The sequence below is a fragment of the Oncorhynchus keta genome, chromosome 11, assembly GCF_023373465.1.
Source record: "Oncorhynchus keta strain PuntledgeMale-10-30-2019 chromosome 11, Oket_V2, whole genome shotgun sequence".
In the NCBI taxonomy this organism is placed as follows: Eukaryota; Metazoa; Chordata; class Actinopteri; order Salmoniformes; family Salmonidae; genus Oncorhynchus; species Oncorhynchus keta.
Window position 1 is genome coordinate 2,116,329 of NC_068431.1, and position 15,173 is coordinate 2,131,501.

Genomic DNA, 15,173 nt, shown 5'->3' on the forward strand with positions numbered 1-15,173 from the left:
AGATAGATATCTGATATCTGTTCAGAGACATGACATGTAGTATTTTCATATTTTAGTGTAACGCTTTTCATATTCATTCGAAATTTTTCTTCTTTTAAAAAAATATTTTTTTTAGAAGATTTTTCACAAAACCAAACGAGTCTCTGAAATACCAAGCTTTTAAAAAATAAAAAAAATAGTTTTTACATTTATTTCACGTCGAATTAATTTTTTCTCGACCTGTAGAAACAACTTGGTAGACGACAACGACCACAATATTTTAAATCCTCAGAAGTTGTTACGAGAAACCTTGCACCTCTATGTCGGCAGAGTGCTTATTATCGGATGGATTAGGCTACGAAATCAGACTTTTAAAAAATTAATATGAATATATATATATATATATAATGAGCAATTCAGAACATGAATAATCATATTTGTCCTAGTAAAATGTATTTTATAACATAAGGAAGTGAAATTTAATTTCAAATTATCAAAAAGCGTGTTCGGACACTCTTCATAGTGTAGTTATCAGTCTTGAAGTCTACGAGGTAAAGAAACCAATCTGGAATAAAGAAGTCTACGAGGTAAAGAAACCAATCTGGAATAAAGAACTCTACGAGGTAAAGAAACCAATCTGGAATAAAGAACTCTACGAGGTAAAGAAACCAATCTGGAATAAAGAACTCTACGAGGTAAAGAAACCAATCTGGAATAAAGAGTTATTTTCTTCCAAATCTCCTTTCTCCCTCCCTCCTCTCTTCTTCAGCCATTTTTGAACGCATGTGCCTCCTTAACCTCTGACCCCCAGCCATCCCCCGCCCCAGTAACCTCTGATCCCCCCCGCCATCCCCCGCCCCAGTAACCTCTGACCCCCGCCGCCCACCACATCGAAAACCTGTAAAAAGAAAATGTTATTCTATTTTATATTTTTCCAATGGGAATAATATAAAAATATATATAAAAGAAGTTACCATATGTGTAGAATATATTTAATATGAATGTTATATTGAACAAGTTGAGGCCAATAGATCCAGTATGTTGATACAGTATCTTAGTGTCTGTGTGTACACCATGGGTTAGCTAGCTAGCTTTCTAGACAGTGGTTCAAACTGTAACCTTGGTGACAGGGTCTGTGTCCCGCCCCCACCCCCCTCCCTCTGATTGGCTCCCGTTTTCCATATATAGTGCACTACTTTCAACTGTGGCCCATAGAACCTGTGATAGACTAGCGTCCTGTCCAGGGGTGTACTTGTACATCAAGCTACCTCACGCTCCTGTCTTATGGGCTTTTCTAGCTCAGACAAGGCTACTTACAGACATAGGGCCGGGGTCCAAAGTAGTGCACTATTTAGGGAAATAAGGTGCCAATTTAGGACGCAGACAACATACTGTATTTCAAGTAACAGAACAGAACCATCCTCCTAATCATTGACGTACAGAATTATTGTAAACATGTTATACTTCTCATATATATATATATTTTCTTTTCAAATGTTCATAGTTTAATATAATCCTTATTTTTATTATTATTTTTTTTTTGCTTTCTTGCAGCACTAGGTCTTAAAGGATACGTCCCAAATTGTATCATATTTCCCTGCATAGTGCACTACCCATATGGCTCTGGTCAAAAGTAGTGCACTTTTGTAGGTGAATAGGATGCGATTTGGGACGTAAGCCCAAAGAGTATAGTTTCTCAGCGATCAGAGTTTCAAGCTTGTACAGTGATAATATTAAAAATCCTTTTTCAAACGGATTGTAAATAATAGTAATCTAAATGCTTCTTCTCTCTTGACCCCTCTTCTTCACATGGAATACATACATCTTTTAAACAAATAAAGATGATTGAAAGTGCATTTGGTTTGATTGATTGATTGATTGATTGATTTTAAGGTATTTGATCGTTAGAAGTACAAGGTTTCTCCAGCCGGCGACAGCGGTATGTCACAGGAGGCTGGTGGCGCCTTAATCGTGGAGGACGGGGCTCGTGGTAATGACTGTAGTGGAATGGGTGGAATGGAGGACGGGGCTCGTGGTAATGACTGGAGTGGAATGGGTGGAATGGAGGACGGGGCTCATGGTAATGACTGGAGTGGAATGGGTGGAATGGAGGACGCTGCTCAAGGTAATGGCTGGAGTGGAATGGGTGGAATGGAGGATGGGCTCGTGGTAATGACTGGAGTGGAATGGGTGGAATGGAGGACGGGCTCGTGGTAATGACTGGAGTGGAATGGGTGGAATGGAGGACGGGGCTCGTGGTAATGACTGGAGTGGAATGGTTGGAATGGAGGACGGGGCTCGTGGTAATGACTGGAGTGGAACGGGTGGAATGGAGGATGGGCTCGTGGTACTGACTGGAGTGGAATGGGTGGAATGGAGGACGGGGCTCGTGGTAATGACTGGAGTGGAATGGGTGGAATGGAGGACGGGCTCGTGGTAATGACTGGAGTGGAATGGGTGGAATGGAGGACGGGGCTCGTGGTAATGACTGGAGTGGAATGGGTGGAATGGAGGATGGGCTCGTGGTAATGACTGGAGTGGAATGGGTGGAATGGAGGACGGGGCTTGTGGTAATGACTGGAGTGGAATGGGTGGAATGGAGGACGGGGCTCGTGGTAATGACTGGAGTGGAATGGGTGGAATGGAGGACGGGGCTCGTGGTAATGACTGGAGTGGAATGGGTGGAATGGAGGACGGGGCTCGTGGTAATGACTGGAGTGGAATGGGTGGAATGGAGGACGGGGCTCGTGGTAATGACTGGAGTGGAATGGGTGGAATGGAGGACGGGCTCGTGGTAATGACTGGAGTGGAATGGGTGGAATGGAGGACGGGGCTCGTGGTAATGACTGGAGTGGAATGGGTGGAATGGAGGACGGGGCTCGTGGTAATGACTGGAGTGGAATGGGTGGAATGGAGGACGGGGCTCGTGGTAATGACTGGAGTGGAATGGGTGGAATGGAGGACGGGGCTCGTGGTAATGACTGGAGTGGAATGGGTGGAATGGAGGACGGGGCTCGTGGTAATGACTGGAGTGGAATGGGTGGAATGGAGGACGGGGCTCGTGGTAATGACTGGAGTGGAATGGGTGGAATGGAGGACGGGGCTCGTGGTAATGACTGGAGTGGAATGGGTGGAATGGAGGACGGGGCTGTGGTAATGACTGGAGTGGAATGGGTGGAATGGAGGACGGGGCTCGTGGTAATGACTGAGTGGAATGGGTGGAATGGAGGACGGGGCTCGTGGTAATGACTGGAGTGGAATGGGTGGAATGGAGGACGGGGCTCGTGGTAATGACTGGAGTGGAATGGGTGGAATGGGTGGAATGGGTGGAATGGAGGACGGGGCTTGTGGTAATGACTGGAGTGGAATGGGTGGAATGGGTGGAATGGGTGGAATGGGTGGAATGGGTGGAATGGAGGACGGGGCTCGTGGTAATGACTGGAGTGGAATGGGTGGAAGGGTATCAGATACATTAAACATGTGTTTCTGATGCCAGTCCATTCGCTCCGTTCCAGCCATTATTATAAGCCGTCCTCCCCTCATCAGCCTCCACTGCAGTACATACATACAAAATGATGGATGTTGAAAACACGATAACATACTCAATTTAAAAACAGCGACAGTATCCTCATTTAGAACTACAACAGCAGAACAGAGGTCTCTGTTTAATAAGGGTCACCTTGAGAGACAAAAACACTAATCACACCGACATGGAATTTCTCAGATATGTTTTACGAGACTCCTTAGAGCTATTCTCTGAAGACAGTTTTCAGGTAGCTTGGTGACCCTTTCAGGTAGCTTGGTGACCCTTTCAGGTAGCTTGGTGACCCATTCAGGTAGCTTGGTGACCCTTTCAGGTAGCTTGGTGACCCTTTCAGGTAGCTTGGTGACCAATTCAGGTAGCTTGGTGACCCATTCAGTAGCTTGGTGACCCATTCAGGTAGCTTGGTGACCCATTCAGGTAGCTTGGTGACCCATTCAGGTAGCATGGTGACCCATTCAGGTAGCATGGTGACCCATTCAGGTAGCTTGGTGACCCATTCAGGTAGCTTGGTGATCCATTCAGGTAGCTTGGTGACTCATTCAGGTAGCTTGGTGACCCATTCAGGTAGCTTGGTGACCCATTCAGGTAGCTTGGTGACCCATTCAGGTTGCTTGGTAACCCATTCAGGTAGCTTGGTGACCCATTCAGGTAGCTTGGTGACCAATTCAGGTAGCTTGGTGACCCATTCAGGTAGCTTGGTGACCCATTCAGGTAGCTTGGTGACCCATTCAGGTAGCTTGGTAACCCATTCAGGTAGCTTGGTGACCCATTCAGGTAGCTTGGTGACCCTTTCAGGTAGCTTGGTGACCCATTCAGTAGCTTGGTGACCCATTCAGGTAGCTTGGTGACCCATTCAGGTAGCTTGGTGACCCATTCAGGTAGCATGGTGACCCATTCAGGTAGCATGGTGACCAATTCAGGTAGCTTGGTGACCCATTCAGGTAGCTTGGTGATCCATTCAGGTAGCTTGGTGACTCATTCAGGTAGCTTGGTGACCCATTCAGGTAGCTTGGTGACCCATTCAGGTAGCTTGGTGACCCATTCAGGTAGCTTGGTAACCCATTCAGGTAGCTTGGTGACCCATTCAGGTAGCTTGGTGACCAATTCAGGTAGCTTGGTGACCCATTCAGGTAGCTTGGTGACCCATTCAGGTAGCTTGGTGACCCATTCAGGTAGCTTGGTAACCCATTCAGGTAGCTTGGTGACCCATTCAGGTAGCTTGGCGACCCATTCAGGTAGCTTGGTGATCCATTCAGGTAGCTTGGTGACCCATTCAGGTTGCTTGATGACCCATTCAGGAAGCTTGGTGACCCATTCAAGTAGCTTGGTGACCCATTCAGGTTGCTTGGTGACCCATTCAGGTAGCTTGGCGACCCATTCAGTTAGCTTGGTGACCAATTCAGGTAGCTTGGTGACCCATTCAGGTAGCTTGGTGACCCATTCAGGTAGCTTGGTGACCCATTCAGGTAGCTTGGTGACCAATTCAGGTAGCTTGGTGACCCATTCAGGTAGCTTGGTGACCCATTCAGGTAGCTTGGTAACCCATTCAGGTAGCTTGGTGACCCATTCAGGTAGCTTGGCGACCCATTCAGGTAGCTTGGTGACCAATTCAGGAAGCTTGGTGACCCATTCAGGTAGCTTGGTGACCCATTCAGGTAGCTTGGCGACCCATTCAGGTAGCTTGGTGATCCATTCAGGTAGCTTGGTGACCCATTCAGGTTGCTTGATGACCCATTCAGGTAGCTTGGTGACCCATTCAGGAAGCTTGGTGACCCATTCAAGTAGCTTGGTGACCCATTCAGGTTGCTTGATGACCCATTCAGGTAGCTTGGTGACCCATTCAGGAAGGTTGGTGACCCATTCAAGTAGCTTGGTGACCCATTCAGGTTGCTTGGTGACCCATTCAGGTAGCTTGGCGACCCATTCAGGTAGCTTGGTAACCTATAGAATTGCAGCAGAGTATCTACAGGGAACAAAGTTAGTCGAGCTCCCTCTAGTAGGGCACCTCGAGCCATTTACTACATTCAAACTGAGAGGGTTCAAGATGATTACAGGGAGTGAGTTTCAGAATAATCCTGACAAATGTATTCTGAGAGGTCTGGAGCTCATTCTTCATACCTTAGTGGGGGGACCTCTGTACCAAGAGTCACATGTATGACCACATTGACATTACACAAGGGCCCTTGCCAGTGTCGGTGACGTTTGTCTATCCAGGAAATCTAGACTTCGTTCGTTTTTTGGTTGACATCGGGGAGAGCTTTTAAGTCTGTACTTTTTTAAGGCCTACCTCACATCCCAGGTAGATTGGTGACCCATTCAGGTAGCTTGGTGACCCTTTCAGGTAGCCTACCTCGCATCCCAGGTAGCTCACCGTATCTTTGGCAGCAACCACTGTGTCTCCCACCTTGACATAAAAAAACAGGGGATCTTCCAAGTTTGATCTTGGATCCAAACAGGATTGATCCGGTTTCTCCCAGGTGGCTTATTCATGTAGTAACATTTAGAAGATCTGCACCGAATGCATTGTGGGACGCAAGAGGCACAGCATCATCGGCGTAGAGAAACAGGAACAGGCTGCTTTCAAGTAATTGATGTACAACAGGAAGAGGATGGGGTCCAAGTACGCTACCTTGTGGGATCCCATAGGTAACGGCTCTGGGTTTTGACAGAGGCCTGTCCGCATCCATCATTTGATTAGGGTCCGTGAGATACTATTTGACCCACCCCGGATGGCTGAGTTGTTAAAACACAGGGCTTGTAGTTTGAACAGAAATATGTATTACTTTACTGCAAAGGGGTCGACAACCCCTCTTCCAGGAGTGTCGCAGGTCCTGCGGGATTTTGTTCCAACAAGTCGCCACACCTGACCAATCGATCTAATCGATCAGTTCAGTGTTTGACCTCAATTTAACACAGCTGGTCTTCTCGGTTTGATTAATTTAAAAAAACCATAAAGTGGCTGCGGTGCTCCAGGATCAGGGTTGCCTGGTTACCCCTTAATCTACCGTGTGGAAAGCCTTATGGAGATCTAGAATAGGCATTCCAGAACTACCCCACTCTCTCCCCACATCCACCTATTTCCTTATGTGGTCAGTTAGGTGGAGTGGATGACTTCTGTGATCATTACTCCTTACACAGAAAGTACATTGTGCCTTGTTACACGCACGCAAGCACGCACACCACTTACACACACACACTCACACACACACACACACGCACACACACACACACACAGCCCTCTGTTCTCCTGTAGTGCCACTTGGGGAGCAGACAGACGGAGACACGGAGAGAAGGGATTGGTCCTTACAGTAACAGTACTACCACTCTGGGACTTTCAGTCATATATTCTCTGTCCTCTTCTCTGTCCTCTTCTTCTCTGTCCTCTTCTTCTCTGTCCTCTTCTTCTCTGTCCTCTTCTCTGTCCTCTTCTCTGTCTTCTTCTCTGTCCTCTTCTTCTCTGTCCTCTTCTCTGTCCTCTTCTCTGTCCTCTTCTTCTCTGTCCTCTTCTCTGTCCTCTTCTCTGTCCTCTTCTCTGTCCTCTTCTCTGTCCTCTTCTTCTCTGTCCTCTTCTTCTCTGTCCTCTTCTCTGTCTTCTTCTCTGTCCTCTTCTTCTCTGTCCTCGTCTTCTCTGTCTTCTTCTCTGTCCTCTTCTTCTCTGTCTTCTTCTTCTCTGTCTTCTTCTTCTCTGTCCTCTTCTCTGTCTTCTTCTCTGTCCTCTTCTTCTCTGTCTTCTTCTCTGTCTTCTTCTCTGTCCTCTTCTTCTCTGTCCTCTTCTTCTCTGTCCTCTTCTTCTCTGTCCTCTTCTTCTCTGTCCTCTTCTCTGTCTTCTTCTCTGTCCTCTTCTCTGTCCTCTTCTTCTCTGTCCTCTTTTTCTCTGTCCTCTTCTTCTCTGTCCTCTTCTCTGTCCTCTTCTTCTCTGTCCTCTTCTCTGTCTTCTTCTCTGTCCTCTTCTCTGTCTTCTTCTTCTCTGTCTTCTTCTCTGTCCTCTTCTCTGTCTTCTTCTCTGTCATCTTCTCTGTCTTCTTCTTCTCTGTCTTCTTCTCTGTCCTCTTCTCTGTCCTCTTCTTCTCTGTCCTCTTCTTCTCTGTCCTCTTCTTCTCTGTCTTCTTCTCTCCTCTTCTCTGTCTTCTTCTCTGTCCTCTTCTCTGTCTTCTTCTCTGTCCTCTTCTCTGTCTTCTTCTGTCCTCGTCTTCTCTGTCTTCTTCTCTGTCCTCTTCTTCTCTGTCTTCTTCTTCTCTGTCTTCTTCTTCTCTGTCCTCTTCTCTGTCTTCTTCTCTGTCCTCTTCTTCTCTGTCCTCTTCTTCTCTGTCCTCTTCTTCTCTGTCCTCTTCTTCTCTGTCTGTCTTCTTCTCTGTCCTCTTCTCTGTCCTCTTCTTCTCTGTCCTCTTTTTTCTCTGTCCTCTGTCCTCTTCTCTGTCCTCTTCTCTGTCCTCTTCTTCTCTGTCTTCTCTTCTTCTCTGTCTGTCTTCTTCTCTGTCCTCTTCTCTGTCTTCTTCTCTGTCCTCTTCTCTGTCATCTTCCTGTCTTCTCTGTCTGTCTTCTCTGTCCTCTTCTCTGTCCTCTTCTTCTGTCTCTTCTTCTCTGTCCTCTTCTTCTCTGTCCTCTCCTCTGTCTGTCCTCTTCTCTGTCTTCCTCTTCTTCTCTGTCCTCTTCTTCTCTGTCCTCTTCTTCTCTGTCCTCTTCTCTGTCCTCTTCTTCTCTGTCCTCTTCTTCTTCTTCTCTGTCTTCTTCTCTGTCTTCTTCTCTGTCTTCTTCTCTGTCTTCTTCTTCTCTGTCTTCTTCTCTGTCTTCTTCTTCTCTGTCTTCTTCTCTGTCCTCTTCTCTGTCTTCTTCTCTGTCCTCTTCTTCTCTGTCCTCTTCTTCTCTGTCTTCTTCTCTGTCTTCTTCTCTGTCCTCTTCTTCTCTGTCTTCTTCTCTGTCTTCTTCTTCTCTGTCTTCTTCTCTGTCTTCTTCTCTGTCTGTCTTCTTCTCTGTCTTCTTCTCTGTCTTCTTCTCTGTCCTCTTCTCTGTCCTCTTCTCTGTCCTCTTCTCTGTCTTCTTCTCTGTCTTCTTCTCTGTCCTCTTCTTCTCTGTCCTCTTCTTCTCTGTCTTCTTCTCTGTCTTCTTCTCTGTCCTCTTCTTCTCTGTCTTCTTCTTCTCTGTCCTCTTCTCTGTCTTCTTCTCTGTCCTCTTCTTCTCTGTCCTCTTCTTCTCTGTCTTCTTCTTCTCTGTCCTCTTCTCTGTCTTCTTCTCTGTCCTCTTCTTCTCTGTCTTCTTCTCTGTCCTCTTCTTCTCTGTCCTCTTCTTCTCTGTCCTCTTCTTCTCTGTCCTCTTCTCTGTCCTCTTCTCTGTCCTCACCATCAGCATTCACAGGAGTTGAACTGTAGAGGTAGCTCGTGGTATCTGGCGCCATCTTCTGGCTACAACATGGCATGACTCTGGTTAAGAATAAATAAAAGACCAGCAGAGGGCTTTTCTTCCAATTAGTTTTGTATGGAGGTAGAGTGTAGCCTCCTCTGTTTATTAGACATTATTCATACTGACAAACTGAAATGGTCCACACACACAGTAGTGGAGAGGGTAGTAAGTTTTAAGTTCCTCGGCGTACACATCACAGACAAACTGAATTGGTCCAGCCACACAGACAGCATCGTGAAGAAGCGCCTCTTCAACCTCAGGAGGCTGAAGTTTTTTGGCTTAACACCTAAAACCCTCACAAATTTTTACAGATGCACAACTGAGAGCATCCTTTCGGGCTGTATCACTGCCTGGTACGGCAACTAAACCGCCCACATCCGCAAAGCTCTCCGGAAGGTGGTGCGGTCTGCCCGCCCTCCAGGACACCTACAGCACCCGATGCCACAGGAAGGCCAAAATGATGATCAAGGACAACAACCACCCGAGCCACTGCCGGAAGGTTGCAAGTTCAAATCCCCGAGCTGACAAGGTGAAAATCTGTTCCTAGGCCGTCATTGAAAATAAGAATTTGTTCTTAATTAACTGACTTGCCTGGTTAAATAAAGGTTAAATAAAATATACTGTATTCTATACTACACCACTGACTGTTAAACACCCATCTCCAGCACATCAGAGGCTGCTGCCTAGAGATTAAGAATCACTGGCCACTTTAAGGAAACTTTAATGATGTCTCCGTATCTAGCATTACTCATCTCATATGTATATACTGTACTCTATATTCTACGGTATCTTAGTCCATAGCCACTGTGTATATATATTCTTAATCCATTCCTTACTTAGATTTACATGTATTATTGGGTATATGTTGTGAAACTGTTAGATGTTAGACATGTTAGATATTACTGCGCTGTCGGAGCTAGAAGCACAAGCATTTCACTACATACACAATAACATCTGCTAAACATGTGTATGTGACCAATTTTTTAATTATTATTTGAGATTAAATATAGAGGTAGAGTGTAGATTCCCCTGCTATACATTATCCATACTGATTAAGAGTCAATATGGAGGTAGAGTGTAGATTCCCCTGTTATACATTATCCATACTGGTTAAGAGTCAATATGGAGGTAGAGTGTAGATTCCCCTGCTATACATTATCCATACTGGTTAAGAGTCAATATGGAGGTAGAGTGTAGAGTGTAGATTCCCTGTTATACATTATCCATACTGGTTAAGAGTCAATATGGAGGTAGAGTGTAGATTCCCCTGCTATACATTATCCATACTGGTTAAGAGTCAATATGGAGGTAGAGTGTAGATTCCCCTGCTATACATTATCCATACTGGTTAAGAGTCAATATGGAGGTAGAGTGTAGATTCCCCTGCTATACATTATCCATACTGGTTAAGAGTCAATATGGAGGTAGAGTGTAGATTCCCCTGCTATACATTATCCATACTGATTAAGAGTCAATATGGAGGTAGAGTGTAGATTCCCCTGCTATACATTATCCATACTGGTTAAGAGTCAATATGGAGGTAGAGTGTGGAGTGTAGATTCCCAGCTATACATTATCCATACTGGTTAAGAGTCAATATGGAGGTAGAGTGTAGATTCCCCTGCTATACATTATATAGATTCCCCTGCTATACATTATCCATACTGGTTAAGAGTCAATATGGAGGTAGAGTGTAGATTCCCCTGCTATACATTATCCATACTGGTTAAGAGTCAATATGGAGGTAGAGTGTAGATTCCCTGTTATACATTATCCATACTGGTTAAGAGTCAATATGGAGGTAGAGTGTAGATTCCCCTGCTATACATTATCCATACTGGTTAAGAGTCAATATGGAGGTAGAGTGTAGATTCCCCTGTTATACATTATCCATACTGGTTAAGAGTCAATATGGAGGTAGAGTGTAGAGTGTAGATTCCCCTGCTATACATTATCCATACTGGTTAAGAGTCAATATGGAGGTAGAGTGTAGATTCCCCTGTTATACATTATCCATACTGGTTAAGAGTCAATATGGAGGTAGAGTGTAGATTCCCCTGCTATACATTATCCATACTGGTTAAGAGTCAATATGGAGGTAGAGTGTAGATTCCCCTGCTATACATTATCCATACTGGTTAAGAGTCAATATGGAGGTAGAGTGTAGAGTGTAGATTCCCCTGCTATACATTATCCATACTGGTTAAGAGTCAATATGGAGGTAGAGTGTAGATTCCCCTGCTATACATTATCCATACTGATTAAGAGTCAATATGGAGGTAGAGTGTAGATTCCCTGTTATACATTATCCATACTGGTTAAGAGTCAATATGGAGGTAGAGTGTAGATTCCCCTGCTATACATTATCCATACTGGTTAAGAGTCAATATGGAGGTAGAGTGTAGAGTGTAGATTCCCTGTTATACATTATCCATACTGGTTAAGAGTCAATATGGAGGTAGAGTGTAGATTCCCCTGTTATACATTATCCATACTGGTTAAGAGTCAATATGGAGGTAGAGTGTAGATTCCCCTGTTATACATTATCCATACTGGTTAAGAGTCAATATGGAGGTAGAGTGTAGAGTGTAGATTCCCTGTTATACATTATCCATACTGGTTAAGAGTCAATATGGAGGTAGAGTGTAGATTCCCTGTTATACATTATCCATACTGGTTAAGAGTCAATATGGAGGTAGAGTGTAGAGTGTAGATTCCCTGTTATACATTATCCATACTGGTTAAGAGTCAATATGGAGGTAGAGTGTAGATTCCCTGTTATACATTATCCATACTGGTTAAGAGTCAATATGGAGGTAGAGTGTAGATTCCCCTGTTATACATTATCCATACTGGTTAAGAGTCAATATGGAGGTAGAGTGTAGATTCCCCTGCTATACATTATCCATACTGGTTAAGAGTCAATATGGAGGTAGAGTAGAGTGTAGATTCCCCTGCTATACATTATCCATACTGGTTAAGAGTCAATATGGAGGTAGAGTGTATAGATTCCCTGCTATACATTATCCATACTGGTTAAGAGTCAATATGGAGGTAGAGTGTAGAGTGTAGATTCCCAGCTATACATTATCCATACTGGTTAAGAGTCAATATGGAGGTAGAGTGTAGATTCCCCTGCTATACATTATCCATACTGGTTAAGAGTCAATATGGAGGTAGAGTGTAGATTCCCTGCTATACATTATCCATACTGGTTAAGAGTCAATATGGAGGTAGAGTGTAGATTCCCCTTTTATCCATTTTCCATACTGATTAAGAGTCAATATGGAGGTAGAGTGTAGATTCCCTGTTATACATTATCCATACTGGTTAAGAGTCAATATGGAGGTAGAGTGTAGATTCCCTGTTATACATTATCCATACTGGTTAAGAGTCAATATGGAGGTAGAGTGTAGATTCCCTGTTATACATTATCCATACTGGTTAAGAGTCAATATGGAGGTAGAGTGTAGAGTGTAGATTCCCTGTTATACATTATCCATACTGGTTAAGAGTCAATATGGAGGTAGAGTGTAGAGTGTAGATTCCCTGTTATACATTATCCATACTGGTTAAGAGTCAATATGGAGGTAGAGTGTAGATTCCCCTGCTATACATTATCCATACTGGTTAAGAGTCAATATGGAGGTAGAGTGTGGAGTGTAGATTCCCTGCTATACATTATCCATACTGGTTAAGAGTCAATATGGAGGTAGAGTGTGGAGTGTAGATTCCCAGCTATACATTATCCATACTGGTTAAGAGTCAATATGGAGATAGAGTTTAGATTCCCATGCTATACATTATCCATACTGGTTAAGAGTCAATATGGAGGTGGAGTGTAGATTCCCCTGCTATACATTATCCATACTGGTTAAGAGTCAATATGGAGGTAGAGTGTGGAGTGTAGATTCCCTGTTATACATTATCCATACTGGTTAAGAGTCAATATGGAGATAGAGTGTAGATTCCCTGTTATACATTATCCATACTGATTAAGAGTCAATATGGAGGTAGAGTGTAGATTCCCATGCTATACATTATCCATACTGATTAAGAGTCAATATGGAGGTAGAGTGTAGATTCCCTGTTATACATTATCCATACTGGTTAAGAGTCAATATGGAGGTAGAGTGTAGATTCCCTGTTATACATTATCCATACTGGTTAAGAGTCAAATAGGAGGTAGAGTGTAGATTCCCCTGTTATACATTATCCATACTGATTAAGAGTCAATATGGAGGTAGAGTGTAGTATAGATTCCCTGTTATACATTATCCATACTGGTTAAGAGTCAATATGGAGGTAGAGTGTAGATTCCCTGTTATACATTATCCATACTGGTTAAGAGTCAATATGGAGTGTAGAGTGTAGATTCCCCTGTTATACATTATCCATACTGGTTAAGAGTCAATATGGAGGTAGAGTGTAGATTCCCCTGCTATACATTATCCATACTGATTAAGAGTCAATATGGAGGTATGGAGGTAGTGTAGAGTGTAGATTCCCTGTTATACATTATCCATACTGGTTAAGAGTCAATATGGAGGTAGAGTGTAGATTCCCCTGTTATACATTATCCATACTGGTTAAGAGTCAATATGGAGGTAGAGTGTAGATTCCCTGTTATACATTATCCATACTGGTTAAGAGTCAATAGGGAGGTAGAGTGTAGAGTGTAGATTCCCTGTTATACATTATCCATACTGGTTAAGAGTCAATATGGAGGTAGAGTGTAGATTCCCTGTTATACATTATCCATACTGGTTAAGAGTCAATATGGAGGTAGAGTGTAGAGTGTAGATTCCCTGTTATACATTATCCATACTGGTTAAGAGTCAATATGGAGGTAGAGTGTAGATTCCCCTGTTATACATTATCCATACTGATTAAGAGTCAATATGGAGGTAGAGTGTAGATTCCCTGTTATACATTATCCATACTGGTTAAGAGTCAATATGGAGGTAGAGTGTAGATTCCCTGTTATACATTATCCATACTGGTTAAGAGTCAATATGGAGGTAGAGTGTAGAGTATAGATTCCCTGTTATACATTATCCATACTGGTTAAGAGTCAATATGGGATAGGTAGATTCCCCTGCTATACATTATCCATACTGTTAGAGTCAATATGGAGATTCCCCTGTTATACATTATCCATACTGGTTAAGAGTCAATATGGAGGTAGAGTGTAGAGTGTAGATTCCCTGTTATACATTATCCATACTGGTTAAGAGTCAATATGGAGGTAGAGTGTAGAGTGTAGATTCCCTGTTATACATTATCCATACTGGTTAAGAGTCAATATGGAGGTAGAGTGTAGATTCCCCTGCTATACATTATCCATACTGGTTAAGAGTCAATATGGAGGTAGAGTGTAGATTCCCCTGTTATACATTATCCATACTGGTTAAGAGTCAATATGGAGGTAGAGTGTAGATTCCCCTGTTATACATTATCCATACTGGTTAAGAGTCAATATGGAGGTAGAGTGTAGATTCCCCTGCTATACATTATCCATACTGGTTAAGAGTCAATATGGAGGTAGAGTGTAGCCTCCTGTCTCCTAACTCAAGTCTACTAACCACTTGTCCTGGCAACACACCTGCATCTCATCATCAGTCACACCTGAACTTCATTACTCCCTGATTACTTACCCTTTATAAAGCACTCTTCTGTTATCAGTTATCAAATCAAATCAAATTGTATTAGTCACGTGCGCTGAATACAACAGACCCCTCACCAACAATGCAGTTACAGCAGGAAAATAACAATAGCGAGACTATATACAGGGGTGTACTGAGACAGAGTCAATGTGCAGGGGGCACCGATTAGTTGAGGTAATATGTACATGTAGGTAGAGTTATTAAAGTGACTATGCATAGATGATAACAACAGAGAGTAGCAGCGGTGTAAAAGAGGGAGGGGGGGGGGGGCAAACCAAATAGTCTGGGTAGCCCTTTGATTAGATGTTCAGGAGTCTTATGTCTTGGGGTTAGAAGCTGTTTAGAAGCCTCTTGGACCTAGACTTGGCGCTCCGGTACCGCTTGCTGTGCGGTAGCAGAGAGAACAGTCCATGACTTGGGTGGCTGGAGTCTTTGACCATTTTTAGGGCCTTCCTCTGACTCCGCCTGATATAGAGGTCCTGGATGGCAGGAAGGTTATTATGGTGATTTACTGGGCTCGGAGGCCGAGCAGTTGCCATACCAGGCAGTGATGCAACCATTTACATTTACATTTAAGTCATTTAGCA